At 42.3% G+C, this 12674-nt stretch overlaps 1 protein-coding gene across 1 annotated transcript in view; it reads left to right on the top strand.

Moving 5' to 3' along the window:
* Positions 1-12674, top strand: part of CNGB3 (cyclic nucleotide gated channel subunit beta 3) — a 188260-nt gene that overhangs the window by 142723 nt on the left and 32863 nt on the right. The window lies entirely within an intron of this gene.

Below are 12674 nucleotides of genomic sequence, written 5' to 3'. Positions count from 1 at the left end.
CTCCTTCTACATGGGGTGATCAGAGTTTCCAAAGAGCTTCGAGATGAATAGTCATTTTTTGACTTTTTTTTTTTCCCCCCACAAAAATGGGTCTCTTTTTCCAGCCCAAACTCAAGTATTAAGCTAATAAGGAGTGATTTATTCCCATGAGGTTGGACAATTTCCCTTCCTATCTGTTGATTTATTACTTTTGTATTGATTTTTAAATATGTTTTATCAAATTAAATGCTAGGGAAATCACATTTTGTGTCTACCATTAAACTACCAGAAATGGGAGAAAATTTAGTGAAAGTTCTGTTGCGCCACCTAGTGTGTGGAATTAAGATTGCATCCTTTAGAAACTGAAAAAGATCCCCTTGCTTATTGGTACGGAGAGGGCAATGGCGCCCCACTCCAGTACTCTTGCCTAGAAAATGCCATGGACGGAGGAGCCGGGTGGGCTGCAGTCCATGGGGTCGCTAAGAGTCGGGCACGACTGAGCGACTTCACTTTCACTTTTCAGTTTCATGCATTGGAAAAGGAAATGGCAACCCGCTCCAGTGTTCTTGCCTGGAGAATCCCAGGGACGGGGGAGCCTGGTGGGCTGCTGTCTATGGGGTCGCATGGAGTCGGACACGACTGAAGCGACTTAGCAGCAGCAGCAGCTGATTAGTAGGACTTCCCGGATCGGCTTCCCGGAAGCCGATAGCTCAGCTGGTAAAGAATCCACCTGCAATGCAAGAGACCCCGGTTGGATTCTTGGGTCGGGAAGATCCCCTGGAGAAGGGAAAGGCTGCCCACTCCAGTATTCTGGCCTGGAGAATTCCATGGACTGTATAGCCCATGGGGTCGCAGAGAGTCGGACACGATTGAGCGACTTTGACTTTCCCAGATGGAGCGGTGGTATCCATCTGCCAATGCAAGAGACACAGAGACATGAGTTCCATCCCTGGGTTGGGAAGCCCCCAGGAGTAGGAAATTTCAACGCACCCCAGAATTCTTGCCTAGAAAATTCCATAGGCGTCCAGGGGTTTGTAAAGAGTTGGACACGACTGAGCACACAGAGCCCCAGCTCCAAGGTAGGAAAGGAAAGACACCAAACTGAAAACGGAGGTACCACCGGCCTGTCAAGGAAAGCGCGAAGCGTCTCACCGTCTGCTGCTCCGGTAACAATGCAGACTGCTTCCCAAACAGGACCCCTCAGGGGCGGCTGGGACTCGTCCTTGTGTGGCAAGCAGAGCCTGGAAAGGCTGTGATGTCACAGACAGGAAGCACGCGGAGACGAGTTTCGTCTGTGAAGGCAGACTGCGCCAGGGGTGGGATGGGAAAGGCACTGTTATTACTTCCCATCACCCAGGGTCCACCTGTTCACATATTTCCTCCCAGGGGCCTGAAATCAGAGCATTACAGGAGGCTTACTACTTTTCATTTTTAACTATGTTTAACTACGGTGGTATCAGTAATACTGTTGCGGCTGGTGCTAAGACGCTTGAGTCGTGTCCGACTCTGTGCCACCCCATAGACGGCAGCCCACCAGGCTCCGCCTTCTCTGGGATTCTGCAGGCAAGAACACTGCAGTGGGTTGCCATTTCCTTCTGCAATGCATGAAAGTGAGAAGTGAAAGTGAAGTCGCTCTGTCGTGTCCGACTCTCATCGACCCCATGGACTGCAGCAGCCTACAGGCTCCTCCGTCCATGGGATTTTCCAGGCAAGAGTACTGGAGTGGGGTGCCATTGCCTTCTCCAAATACTGTTGCTAGACTTGTTGAAAGTATTCTGACGTTGAGCTTATAACCCAGATGAACTCCACTCAGCAAAACATGCTGAGCAGTCACTCTGTCTAAAGCACCAGTGGGGTGCCTCAGACCCTGTACCCCTGTGGTCACTGCTCTCCACTGCCTCCCAGAAGGTAGGCAAACTACACAAATAAGATGACATCCTTGGCTGTTGTGCGATAATTCAGTAACTCAAAACATACAGAGCACTTATATCAATACATCAGATATACGTACATTATTCATATATTGTGATTATTACTACTATCCCTGAGGAATAAAACTGATTCAGCCACAGAGGAGTTTTCACACAGGTAAAACCAGTGTGTGGTCATGCTTGATCCTAGGAAGATGGATTAGATTCATCCTCCGGGTTGCATCCAGCTTGTGACTTCCCATTTTGACTGTGATACTGAAGCTCCTAGAAAAAGAGAATTATTGTTAGTTCTCAGGGAAAGCCTGATGGAAATGACTCTCCTCGTGTTTCCAGATATGAAGCATAGGGTTCGGTCTAAGATCACTTAGAACTCTATAAGTTGTGCCATCATAGTGCCTTGCAAATTATTTATCACATTTGACTTTGCTGCTCCCAAAGCTGCCAGTCAATAACGTGACTGGTATAGTCGATAGCATGGGCGACTGGGTTCAGAATTCCTGCCTAGACATATCACCCATCCCTGGCTTAGTGGGAGTGCAGTTTCAGATGGGACAGAGCAAGGCCTCTTTTAACAAACAGGGCTGAGTTGAGAAAAGCCTTGAAGACTCTTGCTTATACGTGAGGGTGACTGGAAGTCCCAGTAGTTATATATTACTGATAGTATCTTGAGTTCTTTTTCAAATAACTTAGGGAGAATGAGCTTAGAAATGAAAAAATCCTTCAAGACTGAGAAGGTTAGCGCCCAAAGATAAATTTTACCAACTTGACAATTGTGTTCAGAGTTTGCCGGTATTAAAAGGACTTCCTGGGTATGGGAACATTCATCTAACATATAGCTCATGTGTTGAATAAAAATAGAATTTCTCCCAACTCCATTCACATCTCCAGGAGCCTTATTCAAATATGAATCCAATTTTATACGGCACTGAACTTCCCATTGTTGAAAAGAGAATGCTTTCTAACAACTTCATGACGGACGTCAGGCCTTATTTATTTAGTGCCTGGCATGCCCCCAGCCCTGGCAAGACACCAGGGAGATGGAAGCACTGTCTTGTCCTGTTGCTCAGAGTGCGGATTAAGCAGCGCACTCCCCCGCACACGCCCTGGTGAGTCTTCCTCCGACACAGATTCCACACGTGACCTCAGCTGAAGAGTCAATAGACGTCCTGAGCCTGTGCTCCCTCATCTAAAATCCAAGAGTGTTGACAATGTGTTAATGAATGTCAGGCCTCACAGGGAGGTTGAGAGAATTAAACAGATACAAAAAAAAATTAAACAAAAAATATAAGAAATAAAATGTAATGCAAATGTACGATGAATACATACAAAAGTGAATATTGACATTCTCACAGGTACGCTCACTTTATAGAAAAAGGAACATTTATGAAACAATGGCTGTGTGCTGACTTTCTGAGAATCAGAAATTTTTCCTAATTACTTCTATAAAGGAAATGGAGCTGCATTATAAAGGAAAAAATGCCAACCCTGGGATGTGATTCTTTTAAATCATATGATAATGGAACAAACTGTATCTCAAGAAAATAATCATTTGGCAGGAGAGGGGGAGAAGATAATTATCCTCAAATACATCATAAGATATAACGGCTTCATAACACAAACTTTGTTTCACTAAGAGAGAAAGGAAGGACCTAGTCCTAAATCACAGTTGCCCCAAGGCCAGTGGCAACCTGTCCACAAAGCAATCATTAGGGTCCAGAATCAATTGATGAAGTTTAAGTTGTAGATTTTTTTTTCTAGCACACAATTGCTATGGCCTATTTACATGAATAATACATATTTTATGCAAGTATGTTGATAAAAATATATATTTGTAGTGGTTCATATGTTTTTCTCTGAAGAAATCCAAGACATAAGCTAAAATCTCTCCTTTTAAGTATTTGGGCATTTCTACTGAGGAAAGCACTAATCGTTTGTTAAGTTATTTTAAGGTTTATCTCCTAGTTTCATCCAATACTTTCCATTAATTAGGCTTCTTTATAGTGCTTTCTGCCTGAGTTAACCTGAAAGGTAGAAGAGAAAGATGAAACGTGGTCCTTCTCGAAGAGGATTTTTGTTCCTACAAGCAATCCTAGGATGTGTGTTTTGCTTTATTTTTACTATTATTAATAAAAGTTAAAGTTGAGGTCTAATCAGTTCTTCTCCCCAGTTCCATTCTCCTTTCTCCCTCCCCAGAGGTGGCCACTAAGATAATTTTAAGAATAGCCTTCCAACCCTCATTTTTATTTTACTTTTTATCTATAAACAGTATCAGGCAGTATGAAGTATCTATAATCAGTGACGGGCAGTATTATTTTGTTCAGTGTTTTTTTCATAGTTGGAGTCATAGTGAACATATTCTGTAGCTTTTTTTGTGCAGAACACATTATTTGTTGAATTCAACCATATCTGGAGAGAGAGAATCGGTGTATTGATTTTAACCACTGTATGCTATTGCAACCTACACACCGTCGGTACTTTTCTCTGCCCACAGATCGCGCTTTTGTTGTTTCCAGTCTTTTCAGTACTGAAAATGATACTGCCGCATACATCTTTACATTTACGGAATTACTGCCATAGGAAAACAACACTTAAAGTAATTAATAATTCCTATTAACATAACATAACACAATTGGGAACTTTCATCAAAGTTCATTCCAGCAGGAATTGTTTAAGGAATAAAAACTTTACTTTGGCCTCAGTTCAGTTCAGTCCAGTCACTCAGTTGTGTCCGACTCTTTGCGACCCCATGGACTGCAGCACGCCAGGCTTCCCTGTCCATCACCAACTCCCGGAGCTTACTCAAACTCATGTCCATCGAGTCGGTGATGCCATCCGATCATCTCATCCTCTGTCGTCCCCTTCTCCTCCCGCCTTCAATCTTCACCAGCATCAGGGTCTTTTCCAATGAGTCGGTTCTTCACATCAGGTGGCCAAAGTATTGGAGTTTCAGCTTCAGCATCAGTCCTTCCAATGAATATTCAGGACTGATTTCCTTTAAGGTGGGCTGGTTGAATCTCTTTGCAGTCCAGGAGACTGCAAGGCCTACACATTATATTGTATTTTGGCCTATACATTATAATTGTAAAAGTTAAGGCCAAAAACATCAAATTTCAAATTATGCACATTAAAATAAATGTAAGTAGATTTTTTAAAAGACCTTCTCTTTGTGATCATTTGCAATGCTATTATTCTCCATGCGTGGTAAGTTGCTTCAGTCGTGCCTGACTCTTTCTGACCCCATGGACTATAGCCTGCCAGGCTCCTCTGTCCATGGATTCTCCAGGCAAGAATACTGAAGTGTGTTGCCATGCCCTCCTCCAGAGGATCTTCCCAATCCAGGAACTGAACCCAGGTCTCCTGCATTACAGGCAGGTTCTTTACCATCTGAGCCACTAGGGAGACCCATTATTCTCCATCAGTTCAGTTCAGTTCAGTCGCTCAGTCATGTCCGACTCTTTGCGACCCCATGAATCGCAGCATGCCAGGCCTCCCTGTCCATCACCAACTCCCAGAGTTCACTCACACTCATGTCCATCGAGTCAGTGATGCCATCCAGCCATCTTATCCTCTGTCGTCCCCTTCTCCTCCTGCCCCCAATCCCTCCCAGCATCAGAGGCTTTTCCAATGAGTCAACTCTTCATGTGAGGTGGCCAAAGTACTAGAGTTTCAGCTTCAGCATCATTCCCTCCAAAGAAATCCCAGGGCTGATCTCCTTCAGAATGGACTGGTTGGATCTCCTTGCAGTCCAAGGGACTCTCAAGAGTCTTCTCCAACACCACAGTTCAAAAGCATCAATTCTTTGGCGCTCAGCCTTCTTCACAGTCCAACTCTCACATCCATACATGACCACAGGAAAAACCATAGCCTTGACTAGATGGACCTTTGTTGGCAAAGTAATATCTCTGCTTTTGAATATGCTATCTAGGTTGGTCATAACTTTCCTTCCACGGAGTAAGCGTCTTTTAATCTCATGGCTGCAGTCACCATCTGCAGTGATTTTGAAGCCCAAAAAAATAAAGTCTGACACTGTTTCCCCATCTATTTCCCATGAATTATTCTCCATAGGTATAAAAAATTGAGAGTTACCTTCATTGCAGTGATAGTCATTCCTGCTGGAATGAACTTTGATGAAAGTTCCCAACCGTGTTATGTTATGTTAATATGAATTATTAATTATTTTAAGTGTTGTTTTCTTATGGCAATAATTCCATAAATGTACTGAAAAGACTGGAAACAACAAAAGTGCAATCTGTGGGCAGAGAAGTCATGCTTAAGCTTTAAGAACTTCCAAATATATTTCTAATGAATTTTCTCTAAAATATCGAAAACATGAACTTTCTTTAGTGGGAGAGATCTTAAAATACTGTTTTTTCCCTAATAGAGTTCTGAGTGATCAGAACACCAATTTCTGAAATGAAATTTCTCTGAATCAGTGACAGGACTAAAAGAAATAGAACACTTGAGCCGTAGAGTTAGAGAAGCTTTACTAAAAGCAAAATAATAAATTTTAGAAAGAAATTAATGTTTGTCATTTGCCTTAACAAATATGATAATCTGAGACATAGTAGGAATAAAGTCAATATAAATAAAAATTATACATTTTGCACTAAGCAAATATATAACAAAGAAAGAAGCGGTACATTTCTCTCTTCCTCAAAGGACCTTTGCACGTCTTTTCAAATATAAATCACACTCATCAAATGACTTGGCTTTGTGGCCCACATGAGCACCTTCTTCCCATCTCCCCTGTCTCCTGTCTGCACTCCCAGGCAGAAGTAAGCGCCCCCGTCTCTGAAAAGTTTTATGGATATTTACATGACATAACTTACAGCATGATTAACTTTTACCACAAATTACTGTTTTTCTGTTTACTTAAAACATTATTCCCAACTAGACTCACTCTCTTTCACCTCTGATTGGGCCAAGGGCATGGTTCATAGCCGCTTCTCATCATTACGTGTTGGACTGTGTTAAGAAGGTATTCCTATTGGCTTCAGCCTCTCTCTATTCAAGAGAACCCAAAGCTATAGCTTCTCAAATAAATTGTTAAATCCCAGCTTCAAGTTCATCTGAATGCTTCTAACCCATGGCTATTTGAAAATATTTCAATCATAAATCATTAATTTTCCTTATCAGTCAAGCAAGCCTGAGGTGTAAATTTTATATGGATCTAGGTCAAGTGTTTGCTACTGAAATTATTATGGAAACCTATGATTGCTAATGGAGAAGGCAATGGCACCCCACTCCAGTACTCTTGCCTGGGAAATCCCATGGATGGAGGAGCCTGGTGGGCTGCAGTCCATGGGGTCGCTAAGAGTCGGACACAACTGAACGACTTCACTTTCACTTTTCACTTTCATGCATTGGAGAAGGAAATGGCAACCCACTCCAGCTGTTCCTGCCTGGAGAATCCCAGGTACAGGGAGCATGATGGGCTGCCGTCTATGGGGTCTCACAGAGTTGGACACGACTGACACGATTTAGCAGCAGCAGCAGCATGATCTCTAAAGAAATGATTATCCATCCATGAATTGGGGGTAGATCCTTTGCTTTCTACCTGGGATTAGTTATCTGAAAATAATAATGTCCCTAAAAAATGGACAAGCAAAAAAGAAAGCAGCTACATGCTAACAGTTCTGGGAGGAAAAACTAAAAATATTTGATGAAAGTCAGTTCAGTCATTCAGTTGTGTCCGACTCTTTGTGACCCCATGACCCCACTGACTGCAGCACGCCAGGCTTCCATGCCCATCACCAACCCCTGGAGCTTGCTCAAACTCATGTCCATCGAGTCAGTGATGCCATCCAACCATCTCATCCTCTTTCGTCCCCTTCTCCTCCTGCCTTCAATCTTTCCCAGCATCAGGGTCTTTTCAAATGAGTCAGTTCTTCGCATCAGGTGGCCAAAGGATTGGAGATTCAGCTTCAGCATCAGTCCTTCCAATGAACACCCAGGACTGATCTCCTTTAGGATGGACTGGTTGGATCTTCTGCAGTCCAAGGGACGCTCAAGAGTCTTCTCCAACACCACAGTTCAAAAGCATCAATTCTTCAGCACTCAGCTTTCTTTATGGTCCAACTCTCACATCCATACATGACCACTGGAAAAGTCATGTATGTAGCTTTGACTAGACAGACATTTTTTGGCAAAGTAATGTCTCTGCTTTTTAATATGCTGTCTAGGTTAGTCATAGCTTTTCTTCCAAGGAGCAAGCATCTTTTCATGGCTGAAGTCTCCATCTCAGTGATTTTGGAGCCTCAAAAAATAAACTCTCTCACTGTTTCCACTGTTACCCCATATATTTGACATGAAGTGATGGGACCTGATGCCATGATCTTAGTTTTCTGAATGTTGAGCTTTAAGCCAACTTTTTCACTCTCTTCTTTCACTTTCATCAAGAGGCTCTTAAGTTCACTTTCTGCCATAAGGGTGGTGTCATCTACATATCTGAGGTTATTAATATTTCCCCAGGCAATCTTGATTCCAGCTTGTGCTTTATCCAGCCCAGCATTTTGCATGATGTACTCTGCATATAAGTTAAATAAGACAATATACAGCCTGATGTACTCCTTTAACTATTTGGAATCAGTCTGTTGTTCCATGTCCAGTTCTAACTGTTGCTTCTTGACCTGCACACAGATTTCTCAGGAAGCAGGTCACGTGGTCTTGTATTCCCTTCTCTGGAAGAATTTCCCACAGTTTGTTGTGATCCACACAGTCAAAGGTTTTGGCATAGCAGAAGTGATGTTTTTCTGCAACTCTCTTGCTTTTTCGATGATCCAACAGATGTCGGCAATTTGATCTCTGGTTCCTCTGCCTTTTCTAAATCCAGCTTGAATATCTGGAAGTTCATAGTTCACAAACTGTTGAAGCCTGGCTTGGAGAATTTTGAGCATTACTTTGCTAGTGTGTGAGATGAGTACATTTGTGTGGTAGTTTGAGCATTCGTTGGCATTGCCTTTCTTTGGGATTGGAATGAAAACTGATCTTTTCCAGTCCTGTGGCCACTGCTGAGTTTTCCCAGTTTGTTGGCATATTGAGTGCAGCACTTTCACAGCATCATTTTTCAGGTTTTGAAATAGCTCAACTGGAATTCCATGACCTCCACTAGCTTTGTTCGTATGATGCTTCCTAAGGCCCACTTGACTTTGCATTCCAGGATGTCTGGCTCTAGGTCAGTGATCACACCATCGTTGTTATCTGGGTCATGAAGATCTTTTTGTACAGTTCTTCTGTGTATTCTTGCCATCTCTTCTTAATATCTTAATAGCTTCTGTTAGGTCCATACCATTTCTGTCCTTTATTAAGCCCATCTTTACATGAAATGTTCTCTTGGTATCTCTAATTTTCTTGAAGAGATCTCTGGTCTTTCCCATTCTATTGTTTTCCTCTATCTCTTTGTGTTGATCACTGAGGAAGGCTTTCTTATCTCTTCTTGCTATCTTTGGAACTCTGCATTCAAATGGGTATATCTTTCCTTTTCACCTTTGCCTTTAAATCAAATCCCTTATGATTATACAGTGGAAGTGAGAAATAGATTTAAGGGCCTAGATCTGATAGATAGAGTGCCTGATGAACTATGGACTGAGGTCCGTGACATTGTACAGGAGACAGGGATCAAGATCATTCCCATAGAAAAGAAATGCAAAAAAGCAAAATGTCTGTCTGGGGAGGCCTTACAAATAGCTGTGAAAAGAAGAGAAGCGAAAAGCAGAGGAGAAAAGGAAAGATATAAACATCTGAATTCACAGTTCCAAAGAATAGCAAGAAGAGATAAGAAAACCTTCTTCAGCGATCAATGCAAAGAAATAGAGGAAAACAACAGAATGGGAAAGACTAGAGATCTCTTCAAGAAAATCAGAGATACCAAAGGAACATTTCATGCAAAGATGAGCTCGATAAAGGACAGAAATGGTATGGACCTAACAGAAGCAGATGATGGCAAGAATACACAGAAGAACTGTAAAAAAAGATCTTCACGACCCAGATAATCACGATGGTGTGATCACTGACCTAGAGCCAGACATCCTGGAATGTGAAGTCAAGTGGGCCTTAGAAAGCATCACTACGAACAAAGCAAGTGGAGGTGATGGAATTCCAGTGGAGCTATTCCAAATTCTGAAAGATGATGCTGTGAAAGTGCTGCACTCAATATGCCAACAAACTGGGAAAACTCAGCAGTGGCCACAGGACTGGAAAATGTCAGTTTTCATTCCACTCCCAAAGAAAGGCAATGCCAAAGAATGCTCAAACTACCACACAATTGCACTCATCTCACACGCTAGTAAAGTCATGCTCAAAATTCTCCAAGCCAGGCTTCAGCAATATGTGAACTGTGAACTTCCTGATGTTCAAGCTGGATTTAGAAAAGGCAGAGGAACCAGAGATCAAATTGCCAACATCCATTAGATCATAGAAAAAGCAAGAGAGTCCCAGAAAAACATCTATTTCTGATTTATTGACTATGCCAAAGCTTTTGACTGTGTGGATCACAGTAAAGTGTGGAAAATTCTTCCAGAGAAGGGAATACCAGACCACCTGACCTGCCTCTTGAGAAATTTGTATGCAGGTCAGGAAGCAACAGTTAGAACTGGACATAGAACAACGGACTGGTTCCAAATAGGAAAAGGAGTTCGTCAAGGCTGTATATTGTCACTCTGTTTATTTAACTTATATGCAGAGTACATCATGAGAAACGCTGGACTGGAAGAAACACAAGCTGGAATCAAGATTGCTGGGAGAAATATCAATAACCTCAGATATGCAGATGACACTACCCTTATGGCAGAAAGTGAAGAGGAACTCAAAAGCCTCTTGATGAAAGTGAAAGTGGAGAGTGAAAAAGTTGGCTTAAAGCTCAACATTCAGAAAACTAAGATCATGGCATCTGGTCCCACCACTTCATGGGAAATAGATGGGGAAACAGTGTCAGACTTTATTTTGGGGGGTTCCAAAATCACTGCAGATGGTGACTGCAGCCATGAAATGCAGCAGAGACATTACTTTGCCAACAAAGGTTCGTTTAGTCAAGGCTATGGTTTTTCCTGTGGTCGTGTATGGATGTGAGAGTTGGACTGTGAAGAAGGCTGAGCACTGAAGAATTGATGCTTTTGAACTGTGGTGTTGGAGAAGACTCTTGAGGGTCCCTTGGACTGCAAGGAGATCCAACCAGTCCATTCTGAAGGAGATCAGCCCTGGGATTTCTTTGGAAGGAATGATGCTAAAGCTGAAACTCCAGTACTTTGGCCACCTCATGCAAAGAGTTGACTCATTGGAAAAGACTCTGCTGCTGGGAGCGATTGGGAGCAGGAGGAGAAGGGGACGCCAGAGGATGAGATGGCTGGATGGCATCACTGACTTGATGGACGTGAGTCTGAGTGAACTCCGGGAGTTGGTGATGGACAGGGAGGCCTGGTGTGCTGCAATTCATGGGGTCACAAAGAGTCGGACACGACTGAGTGACTGATCTGATCTGATCTCTTCTTTTCTCAGCTATTTGTAAGGCCTCATCAGACAATCATTTTGCTTTTTTTTTTCTTGGGGATCGTCTTGATCACTGCCTACTGTACAATGTCACAAACCTCCATCCATAGTTCTTCAGGCACTCTGCCTATCAGATCAAATCCCTTGAATCTATTTGTCACTTCCACTGAAATGCAATGTAAGGGATTTGATTTAGGTCATACCTGAATGGCCTAGTGGTTTTCCCTACTTTCTTCAATTTCAGTCTCAATTTGGCAATAAGGAGTTCATGGTCTGTGCCACAGTCAGCTCCTGGTCTTGTTTTTGCTGACTGCATAGAACTTCTCCATCTTTGGCTGCAAAGAATATAATCAATCTGATTTCAGTGTTGACCATCTGGTGATATCCATGTGGAGAGTCTTCTCTTGTGTTGTTGGAAGAAGGTGTTTGCTATGACCAGTGCGTTCTCTTGGCAAAACTCTGTTAGTCTTGTCCTACTTCATTCTGTACTCCAAGGCCAAATTTGCCTGTTACTCCAGGTATCTCTTGACTTCCTACTTTTGCATTCCAGTCCCTTCTAATGAAGAGGATTTCTTTTTTGAGTCTTAGTTCTATAAGGTCTTGTAGGTCTTCATAGAATGGTTTGACTTCAGTTTCTTCAGCATTACTGGTTGGGGCATAGACTTGGATTACTATAATATTGAATGGTTTGCCTTGGAAATGAACAGAGATCATTTTGTCATTTTTGAGATTGCACCCAAGTAGTGCACTTTAGACTCTTTTGTTGACTATGAGGAGTAGAAAGTCTAATGAAAGTAGAAAATCCAAAATCACTATGTGAGGTGAGATTTTTGGAACATCTACAGATTTTTCTTTAACCTATGTTGTAGATAAATTATTGGCTTCCCTTGTGCCTCAGATGGTAAAGCATCTGCCTGCAATGTGGGAGACCTGGGTTCGTTCGCTGGGTCTGGAAGATCCCCTGGAGAAGGAAATGGCCACCCACTCCAGTATTGCAGCCTGGAGAATCCCCAGGGATGGAGGAGCCTGCAGGTCACAGTTCATGGGGTCGCCAAGAGTTGGACACGACTGAGTGACTAAGCACACACACATAGGTGAATTATAATTATTTAGACAGAGAACAAATATAAACATATTTTCAAATGAATCAAATTTGTTTCTTACACTACTGAAGTGAATATGAACAGTCATTTATTTAACATATATTGTTTTTATATCTCTTAAGTACAGTTAAAGAAGAGGACAAGTTGGGGAAGAAAAACATACAAGTTTGCAAATGTA

This window comes from Bos mutus, chromosome 14 (assembly GCF_027580195.1).
Source record: "Bos mutus isolate GX-2022 chromosome 14, NWIPB_WYAK_1.1, whole genome shotgun sequence".
NCBI lineage: Eukaryota > Metazoa > Chordata > Mammalia > Artiodactyla > Bovidae > Bos > Bos mutus.
Note: the sequence above shows the minus strand (reverse complement) of the source record. Positions and strands in the feature narration are given on the sequence as shown.